Source organism: Procambarus clarkii, chromosome 13 (assembly GCF_040958095.1).
Source record: "Procambarus clarkii isolate CNS0578487 chromosome 13, FALCON_Pclarkii_2.0, whole genome shotgun sequence".
NCBI classification, from domain to species: Eukaryota; Metazoa; Arthropoda; class Malacostraca; order Decapoda; family Cambaridae; genus Procambarus; species Procambarus clarkii.
Genome location: NC_091162.1, coordinates 38,199,894 through 38,210,425, shown reverse-complemented (window position 1 = coordinate 38,210,425; position 10,532 = coordinate 38,199,894). Strand labels below are relative to the sequence as shown.

Genomic DNA, 10,532 nt, shown 5'->3' with positions numbered 1-10,532 from the left:
CATATTATCTCTAGAAAGAATGAAGCATATATATATATATATATATATATATATATATATATATATATATATATATATATATATATATATATATATATATATATATATATATATATATATATATATATATATATATATATATATATATATATATATATATATATATATCTAGAAAGAATGAAAGCGTATATATTATGAGGTATGGGAACAGACTAGTGTGGATAAATATGTTTAGGAAATAGACTGAAATCAGACAGTAATAATAACTTACTTATGTCCTGGTGAAGGGGTTGAGCAGGTGAGTGGGTATGAATTCGTAACATCGTGTTAACAGGGGGCGATACGGTCTCGTAGCCCCCCATCTGTCGGGGTGGCTGACCTTGATGAAGGGGCGGGGGGTGGCCGCGAGTGAGATGAGCACTCCTTAGCTCAGTGTGTGAGGAATGGGGTATAGGCTCGATGACGTCGCTCTGTTCCCTCCGTCGATTGAGGTAGGGATTATAACCTGAAATGGAACAAATGATATTCAGCACGGGTGAATGGGGAAAATATGTTTATTATTATGCATGTGTGTTCGCTTGCAAGTGGATGAAATACAGATACGAGAAGTGTATTTTTATATGCTACCTACGTTTATGTGAAGTTTCATTCCGGCGATGACCTCCTCGCGGGGCGGGTGAGCAATATGGACACTTCACGGTTTTGTAAACTGAAATTGGAAAGAACATATTTAACTGTGTGGAATGTAATAGCTCGAATGAGAAAATATTCTCACACTATAGTAGTTTACACGCGATATTTCACCTGTGGATGACATAAAATGAACTGTGGAATATTAAATATGAATAACACTCACGGTTATCACAGAAAATCTGCTGACATCGCTTGCATTTGATGTCGTAATGTCCTAGGGGCGGTTTTTCACAGCTAGCGCATTGCAGTCGACACAGTTGATTCGGTGATGGAATATAAAACACTCCGCATTTCATGCATGCTGTAGAGCTTCGCCTTTCCATGACATGGAGCTGTATGACGCGTGTGTAGCGGATGAAGTCTCGCAGGGAACTGGCGGGGCGTTTGTGTGTGAGGGGAGCGAAACGACCTAGGTCAATGAGAAGTGATTGATGGGTGACAGGTGAGGGTCTGTCTGTCGGCAGGAGTAAGTACCTCGCGCCTCCTTACCGGAAATCCACAGTGTATGGGGAGTCGCCGTGGGACTAACATCAACACTCTGAAGACAACGAAAACCTTTTTAGACAAACGGTCCAAGGGAATGGCCAACTTCCACAGGAGGGTGCTCTCTCATACCCTCCTCTCGCACTTGCGACTTCCTGTAGGGGAGCTAATGTTTTGTCTAACCACATAATGGCCCAGAGCACTCTCTCCCGACGAAGGGGAAGCTCCATCCAGCTCCCATCCCAAAACAACATAACAGACTGTGTTGCCTTCTCCTCTCATCTACACACTAACTCACGATCAACTCTTTTACTCCTTCCTCCATCTTCCTTCTATTTTCTTACTCTATCACTTGCTAAACACACATATTCATTTCACTCCTTCCTCTTACTCCACCACTTACTCTCACACAACAAGAACTCCATTCTTTCCTGACCACGTACCTTAACCCCTGAGGACTGGCCGGGAAATTCCCCGAAAAAAACTTGAGGACGGGAGCGACGCGCGCCACCTGTCAGCTGCCCAACATGACCTCCCCTCTTTCCTGTCCACATACCCAAACACAACACGCTCACACGCGTCCGAAACACGCCAAAACTTCCGGGAAATTCCCCCAAAAGCCTATGTGACTAGACACCCGCGCGCCACCTGTCAGGTGAGAGCGTCCGAAACGCGCCAAACTTCCGGGAAATTCCCCCAAAACCTGTGCGAGAGTGCTATGTATATCCCACGCAGTTGTGTTTACATCAAATTAAGAGTTGTTATAATAATAAGACTGAAGACCAGCTTATGACTGGATAATCTTTAAAAAAATGCTATTTCAGCAAAGAATGGTGATACTAAAGCTTAGTTGAACATCCGGTCTGGGAAGGGGGCAGTGATGGTTCGGCCATGGAGGGGGTGGTAGGGGAAAGGGTAAGTGGGGGTGGACGGGGGGAGGGTAAGGGTCATCCCTTTACATTGACTATCTCAGTACACCTCAATCCGCCGCGAAGGTGAGACCTTGACAAGATAGCCCCGCACAGCTGTAATGGATGGATGTAGGACGGAGAGGTGATGGAGATTGAGTAAACATGCATACATTTCAATGATCACAGTTAACATAAACAATTTGTAGGTAGAGATCGCGTCTTCGTGACGATATGGAATGTTTCTCTCTTTTAGTAAACGCTAACCTACTGACTTTGACTGAGTTTACTAAGTGAAGGGTCGTGTGGTGGACTTTAGAGAGGGTGAGAGAGAGCGAGTGAGAGAGAGAGAGAGAGAGAGAGAGAGAGAGAGAGAGAGAGAGAGAGAGAGAGAGAGAGAGAGAGAGAGAGAGAGAGAGAGAGAGAGAGAGAGAGAGAGAGAGAGAGAGAGAGAGAGAGAGAGAGAGAGAGAGAGAGAGAGAGAGAGAGAGAGAGAGAGAGACTGAGCGAGCAGGGACAGAGACAGAGACAGACAGAGAGACAGATCGTTACTCTTAAAATGATATTTGGGCAAAGAACGAATGAAGTTGGTATATTCTCCACGTTACATTAATGATATTGGGTAAAGAACGAAGTTAGCATATTGGTCGTGTTACCTTACAAGGATGTAAGGGTGAGAGTGAAGGCGGGCTTGAAAATTGACATGGTGGTCATCCTCTGATGCGTTGTCAGTCTAAGTGAAATGGAGAAAGATATGTGAACAGCGGCAGCAGGAGAAAGGAAAATGATGTTACTTTCCCCAACTATTAAATGATCTGGAGAGAGAGAGAGAGAGAGAGAGAGAGAGAGACAGATAGAGAGAGAGAGAGACATGGAGACAGAGAGACTGAGACAGATAGAGAGAGAGACAGGGAGACAGAGACAGATAGAGAGAGAGAGTCGCAGACCCTGGCGAAACGCAATGGTAATGGGTGTCCCACCACTTCCGGTGTCGTAGGAGAAATACCCAGACTAGTTGGAAAGATGACCAGTCAGGCTCCAACCTGCGACCAGTACGCTTACCCCGTCGCGACATTGAAAAACGCTTTAGGTAATGGTACACTCCCCTCCTGCAGGAGACTTTGCCCTCATCCTCACACACACTTAGCTCTTCCTGTAGGGGACGTTAATGGTTTGTCTAACTACATAATGGCCCGCTGCAGTCTCACAACGAGAGTGACTTCTCTCTTTCTTGACCCGAACACAGAAAAAGCCAGGTGCAGTCCCGTGTCTTTTCCGTGCATTTCTTACAAACATCACTTAAGGGGGCGTCTGGTTATTATAATGAAAGTTGTTCAATGTCAACCAATATTATTTTTCTAGTTGTATATGAAAAGTGCTTAAATTGTCCCAAGTTTCAGTACTGCAGCGTAAATAGAAAGGGAGTTTTTTTGTTTTTGTTTTTTTTTGAACGTTTTTTACACATTTTCAAGTCTTCACTTCAGAACACACGTTTCAGATAAAATTATTCTGTGACACTTTTCTGACACATTAGCATATAATAAAGGATTTGGGGATTTAGAATTTCCAAAACATCTTTAGTTTTCCTAATACAAATGTTCAAAGTTCCCCAATTTTTTTTTGCATATATGGCATGTTTATTGCTATTATAAAATCAATAAATGAACTTAGAGAAAAATGAAAGCCCCCCAATGTAGAGACATGCCCTCCACATATACTGTGTAAGTTTCATGTAAATTGAATAAAAAAAGAATGAGTTTTGTAAACGTTTGTGTCAATTGAAAAAAAACAGAAATGAATAAAGTCTAAGGTTCTAAAATCTGTGGCTGGGGTTGACATTAACCAATTTTCTCCAAAATTGACATCCTTACAGATAGGCTTACGTACAGTCAGGTGTGTAAGTTTGATGCAAATCGCCCCCAAAAAAAATGAAAAAAAAAAAATATTTAAAAAAAAAGAAGAAAAAAAATCCTTTTTTTTTTTTTTCCTTAAAATTTTTTTCCAATTAAACTAATAATATTATTTGTTTAATATATGCTATTGTGATAGCAAAGAGTTGTACTTATGATTTCAGTTGACACTTTTGATTGATAATCGATTTTGACCATTTTTGCATAATTTTCACAACTACTTCAATATTTTTTTTCTCCTTTCCTATTAACGCTACAATGCTGAAACTTGGACCAGATGAAACACTTTTCATATAGAACTTGTCAAAAAAGTTTGATTGAAATCGAATGAGTTTTCATTTTTGCATTTTTGGACCCAGATGCCAACCAGACGCCCCCTTAAGACCTTCCTGTAGGGGAGTCAATGGGTTTGTCTAACCACATAATGGCCCAGAGCACTCTCTCCCGACGAAGGGGAAACTCCATCCAGCTCCCATCCCAAAACAACATAACAGACCGTGCTGCCTTCTCTCATCTACACACTAACTCACGATCAACTCTTTTACTCCTTCCTCCATCTTCCTTCTATTTTCTTACTCTATCACTTACTCTACCACTTACTCTCATCTTTCCTGACCACTTACCTTAACCCCTGAGGACTGGAGCGACGCGCTCCAATTACCTCCGACACGCGCCATAACTTCCGGGAAATTCCCCGAAAAAACTTGAGGACGGGAGCGACGCGCGCCACCTGTCAGCTGCCCAACATGACCTCCCCTCTTTCCTGTCCACATACCCAAACACAACACGCTCACACGCGTCCGAAACACGCCAAAACTTCCGGGAAATTCCCCAAAAAGCCTATGTGACTAGACACCCGCGCGCCACCTGTCAGGTGAGAGCGTCCGAAACGCGCCAAACTTCCGGGAAATTCCCCCAAAACCTGTGCGACTAGACATCCGCGCGCCACCTGTCGGCAGGCACTCCATGGAGTGCCACCTGGCAGCTGGTGCGCGCGGTTCTAGTCACATATTTCACTACTTGTCTTGGGGCTTCACCTGGAGTACAGATCTCCTGATCTGGGGGCAGCCAATCAACTTCTGGCCAGATTACAGTATTAAGGTATTGTGCACTTGAATATTTTATGTATATCGGTATTGCATTCTATTTCCTCTTAGGATGTTTTATTAGGAGTAGGATATATATTTTTTCAATTTTGATTCCAATATACATGACTTAAAATAATAAATTGTATTAATGTATTTGTATTTAGTTATCTCTTCCCCCTTTGATTAATGCTGGGTCATTCTTTTGTGGTTTTTATGTACAGTACTAGAAATTCCTCTGTGTTCTCCATTTTACGGATATTACAGTTGCCCTTGAATCATCAATCAGTAAAGTAAAAATTATATTTTAATTCTTAATCATTCTTTACCAAGATCCTTGAATTTATATATATTTCTATTTTTTTTTCTTATGAAATGACAAAGCTATCCATTTCACTATGTATGAGTTCATTTTTTTTAAATTTGAGTCAAAACTAACGTAGATATATGACCGAACCTAACCAACCCTACCTAACCTAACCTAACCTAACCTAGCATAACCTAACCTAAACTAACGTAACTAAGTCAATAATTTATGTTCTTAATATAATATAATAATAATAATTCAAATAAACCAATTGGAAACAATTTGTTGAAAAAAGAAAATCACTCGGCCTATTACGCAAATCGGGCCTTGCATAGTAGGCCAAGAAGTGCATTCTGGCTACTAGGTACGACATACATATATATATATATATATATATATATATATATATATATATATATATATATATATATATATATATATATATATATATATATATATATATATATATATATATATATATATATATATATATATATATATAGTTATACAACCTTAGAACACTTTCCCACCAGGAGATTCGAACCCTAGTCAGCACAGAAGCCTTACAGCAACGGGCATAACTGGTACGCCTTTAACCCACTGCACCACAGCTCAGACCCTTAAAAGAGATGGTAATTTCGGAGTATTTAAATCCCCCAAAGATCACCTCTTAGCTGAAAGAGGAGTTCTCCAAAACTCATTTTCGTTATTTCAAGGTGAAGAAAAGAAGTGAATTACTATAGAATGTATTACAGTAATTTAAACAATTTGCACAACGTTTCGAACCTCCATGGTTCATTCTCAAGTGAAAAGAATTTTCAGGACTGGTTGATGTATACCTGTACTGGGTCAGGTGATAAGACAATAAAGGTGAAAACATGGGGGGATACCTAAGGGATAAATGGGGGGTGAAACATAAGAACATAAGAATAGAGGTAACTGCAGAAGGCCTATTGGCCCATTTGAGGCAGCTCCTATCTGCATACAAAGATTAATCAGGTGTAATTGGCCTGTTATGTTGAACAGTGTCTTCTGTGTTGGCATCATTATGTTTTGGTCTTGCCCTTACTCTCATGGTGGGTAGAGTAAATAGCTCCGTGATTTGGATGTTCATGGTAGGTTGCTCTATTTATATGTGAATTGCCTCAAGAATTTTGTAATCTTCTTGCATCTTGGGTTTTGTCTATTATGCAGGTATTTTTGCTCTTGTTAGGGTGATATCATGGGCTTGTCTCCCATGTGATTCCTGGGGCACCGGATTGAAGATGGCCTGTCAAACGCCTCGTCAGCTTGGTCGACGTCATACCTATGTACTTAGATTGAAGGTTACATCCTTCGTGGGGGCAAGTGTACATGTATACAACGCTTGACTGCTGTAAAGGGTTCTCCGTTGGCTTCGGGCTGTTTTTTATAAGGAGTTCGGAAGTCTTCTTGGTTTTGTAGAATATTATCATGTTTATGTTTTGGTTAGGAGTAATGCTTTTTACTCTTTTACGGATTATTTCTTTCATTATTCTATCCTCTTTTATATGTTCATTGTGCATGGTTGATTTGTAATACAATTTTATTGGAGGTATTGTGGTTTCTGTTCTAGGTTCAGGATTATACCATCGGTCCAAGTGTCTTCTTATAGCAGCGTTTATTTCCGCGTTGCTATATCCGTTGTTCACCAATACCTGAGTTACTCTTTCAAACTCTCTACTCACGTTGCTCCATTCGGAGCAGTGGGTAAGCGCTCGACGAATACAAGCATTGAGAACACTGGCTTTGTATCTTTGGGGCACTCACTTCTACCGTTCAGGCATAATCCTTTGTTGGTGGGCTTAGTATATACGTTGGTGCTTAAAGAGGTTCCTGTTTTTGTTATTAGTACATCCAAGAATGGCAGACTGTTATTTTCACAATTTTCATGTGTAAATCGGAGTACTGACTCTCTCTCTAGATGGTTATTTAGGTCAATTAGTTCATCTGAGTCTTTTACTATTACGAATATGTCATCTACATAACGGTAATATACAGTTGGTTTTTGTCTGCTACTGAAGACTCTGTCTTCGATGGTTCCCATATAAAAATTAGCAAATAAAACTCTTAAGGGGGAGCCCATTGCTACTCCATCTATTTGTAAATACATGTCTCCTTGTGGACTGATGAAAGGAGCTTCCTTTGTACATGCTTCGAGAAGACTCTTCAAGTGTGGCTCAGGTATGTCTAATTTGGGGGTGCTCTCGTCTCTGTATACTCTGTCCAGTATCATTCCTATGGTTATCATTCCTATTTACCGACTGGGACGTTGGTAAATAGGGATTCGACGTCCAGGGAAGTTATGATTCCATCGGGCTGAGTAGATTTGATTAATTCTAGGAAATCTGCTGATGATTGTAGACTATACTTACTTGGAGTGTATGGAGTTAGGAGTTCGCTAAGTCTTTTTGCCAGGTGATAGGTTGGAGTTGGTATTTGGCTGATTATAGGGCGTAGTGGGTTACCTGGTTTGTGTGTCTTAACATTGCCATAGGCATATCCTAAGCCATAGTCGCCTTGAAGTTTATTAAAATGCACACTACCTTTCTTTGCATTGATTGCTGTAATTGTTTTGTTTACTTTCCGTTTAAGGTCTTCTACGGGGTTTCTCGTGACTCGTTGAAATTTGGTGTCATCACTAAGGATGTCGCTAATTTTGTTCATGTATTCTTGGGTAGGAATCAATACATATGCTGCTGTTTTGTCGGCTTTTCTTATTGTTACGTCTTTCAGATTTTTTAGTTGTTTTGCTGCTTCTTTGAGTCGTGGGGTTAAGATTGTAGATGAATATGTTCCTCGTTTTTTCCCTGCTTCTGCTAGTAGTTCAGCCTGAAGTGTGTCAGTGGTGATGACTTTTTTGTTGTCTTCTAGTTTATGGATGTCGTCCAGAAGCATTTCGATTTCCTGGCGTTTTTGATGCATCTTTGGTTTAGATATGAATTGACAATTTAGATCAAGATTTAAGAGGTCTCGTTGGTCTTGGGTAAGATCATAAGAAGTCAGGTTAATGTAGCCATCTTTAGGACGAGGGATCTTTAACTGTCCACCGTTTAGGGCTATTAACTTACAGAGTGTCTTTGTTTCTACACGAGTTTTATGTTGTTGTTTCAGGTTAAATAGTTCACTGTTGAAAGTTTGCTTGAGTTGGATAGGGATGTCGTACTGGGTCCATTTGTTTAACAGATGCTCATCTTGCTCTGTAAGGGTTTGGAGGGCTTCCTTCTTCTTGTTTAGTTGATGCCGTATGAGCTCTTGCCTATACCTATAGGTAAACTTTGTATTGCGAACTGCTGAGTCATGTGGGTTTATATTGGTGTATACTGGCAGCAGGTTTTCTTTTAAACATGTCTCATTGAATATGACCGCATATTCTGTATTTACTCTCTTCTGATTTAGGGCTTCTATCCCTCTAACTATATTCTTAGCATCAGGGCTTAGCTGAAAGAGGAGTTCTCCAAAACTCATTTTCGTAATTTCAAGGTGAAGAAAAGAAGTGAATTACTATAGAATGTATTACACTTATTTATACAATTTGCACAACGTTTCGAACCTCCATGGTTCATTCTCAAGTGAAAAGAATTTTCAGGACTGGTTGATTTATACTCGCACTGGGTTATGTGATAAGACAATAAAGGTGAAAACATGGGGGGATACATAAGGGATAAATGGGGGGTGAAACATAAGAACATAAGAATAGAGGTAACTGCGGAAGGCCTATTGGCCCATACAAGGCAGCTCCTATCTACATACAAAGATTAATCAGGTGTAATTGGCCTGTTATGTTGAACAGTGTCTTCTGTGTTGGCATCGTAGGTTGTTCTATTCTTATGTGAATTGCTTCAAGAATTTTTAATTTTCTTGCATCTTGGGTTTTGTCTATTATACAGGAATTTTTGTTCAACATTTCTCTTGTTAGGGTGATGTCATGGGCTTGTCTCATGTGATTCCTGGGGGCACTGGATTGAAGATGGCATGTCAAACGCCTCATCAGCTTGGTCGACGTCATACCTATGTACTTAGATTGAAGGTTACATCCTTCGTGGGGGCAAGCGTACATGTATACAACGCTTGACTGCTGTAGAGGGTTCTCCGTCGGCTTCGGGCTGTTTTTGATAAGGAGTTCGGAAGTCTTCTTGGTTTTGTAGAATATTTTCATGTTTATGTTTTGGTTAGGAGTAATGCTTTTTACTCCTTTACGGATTATTTCTTTCATTATTCTTTCCTCTTTTATATGTTCACTGTGCATGGTTGATTTGTAATACAATTTTATTGGAGATACTGTGGTTTCTGTTCTAGGTTCAGTATTATACCATCGGTCCAAGTGTCTTCCTATAGCAGTATTTATTTCCGCTGTTTGTATATATATATATATATATATATATATATATATATATATATATATATATATATATATATATATATATATATATATATATATATATATATATATATATATATATACGTATATATATATATATATATATATATATATATATATATATATATATATATATATATATATATATATATATATATATATATATATATATATATATATATATATATATATATATATGCAAGTATTCTTGTTCAACATTTCTCTTGTTAGAGTAATGTCATGGGCTTGTCTCATGTGATTCCTAGGGGCACCAGATTGAAGATGGCATGTCAAACGCCTCGTCAGCTTGGTCGACGTCATACCTATGTACTTACATTGAAGGTTACATCCTTCGTGGGGGCAAGTGTACATGTATACAACGCTTGACTGCTGTAGAGGGTTCTCCGTCGGCTTCGTTCTGTTTTTGATAAGGAGTTCGGAAGTCTTCTTGGTTTTGTAGAATATTATCAGGTTTATGTTTTGGTTAGGAGTAGTGCTTTTTACTCCTTTACGGATTATTTCTTTCATTATTCTTACCTCTTTTATATGTTCACTGTGCATGGTTGATTTGTAATATAATTTTATTGGGGGTGTTGTGGTTTCTGTTCTAGGTTCTGAATTATACCAACGGTCCAAGTGTCTTCTTATAGCAGCGTTTATTTCCGCGTTGCTATATCCGTTGTTCACCAATACCTGAGTTACTCTTTCAAACTCTCTACTCACGTTGCTCCATTCAGAGCAGTGGGT

General features: G+C 39.5%; 1 long non-coding RNA gene across 1 annotated transcript; it reads right to left on the bottom strand.

Annotated features, from left to right (window-relative positions):
• Positions 1-292: 292 nt before the first annotated feature.
• Positions 293-1,076, bottom strand: LOC138364505 (uncharacterized). Its single transcript, XR_011228422.1, has 3 exons — positions 857-1,076; positions 632-709; positions 293-505 (listed from the first exon to the last, which is right to left on the bottom strand). It is a non-coding gene; the product is annotated as an uncharacterized lncRNA (long non-coding RNA).
• Between the last annotated feature and the right edge of the window lie 9,456 nt (positions 1,077-10,532).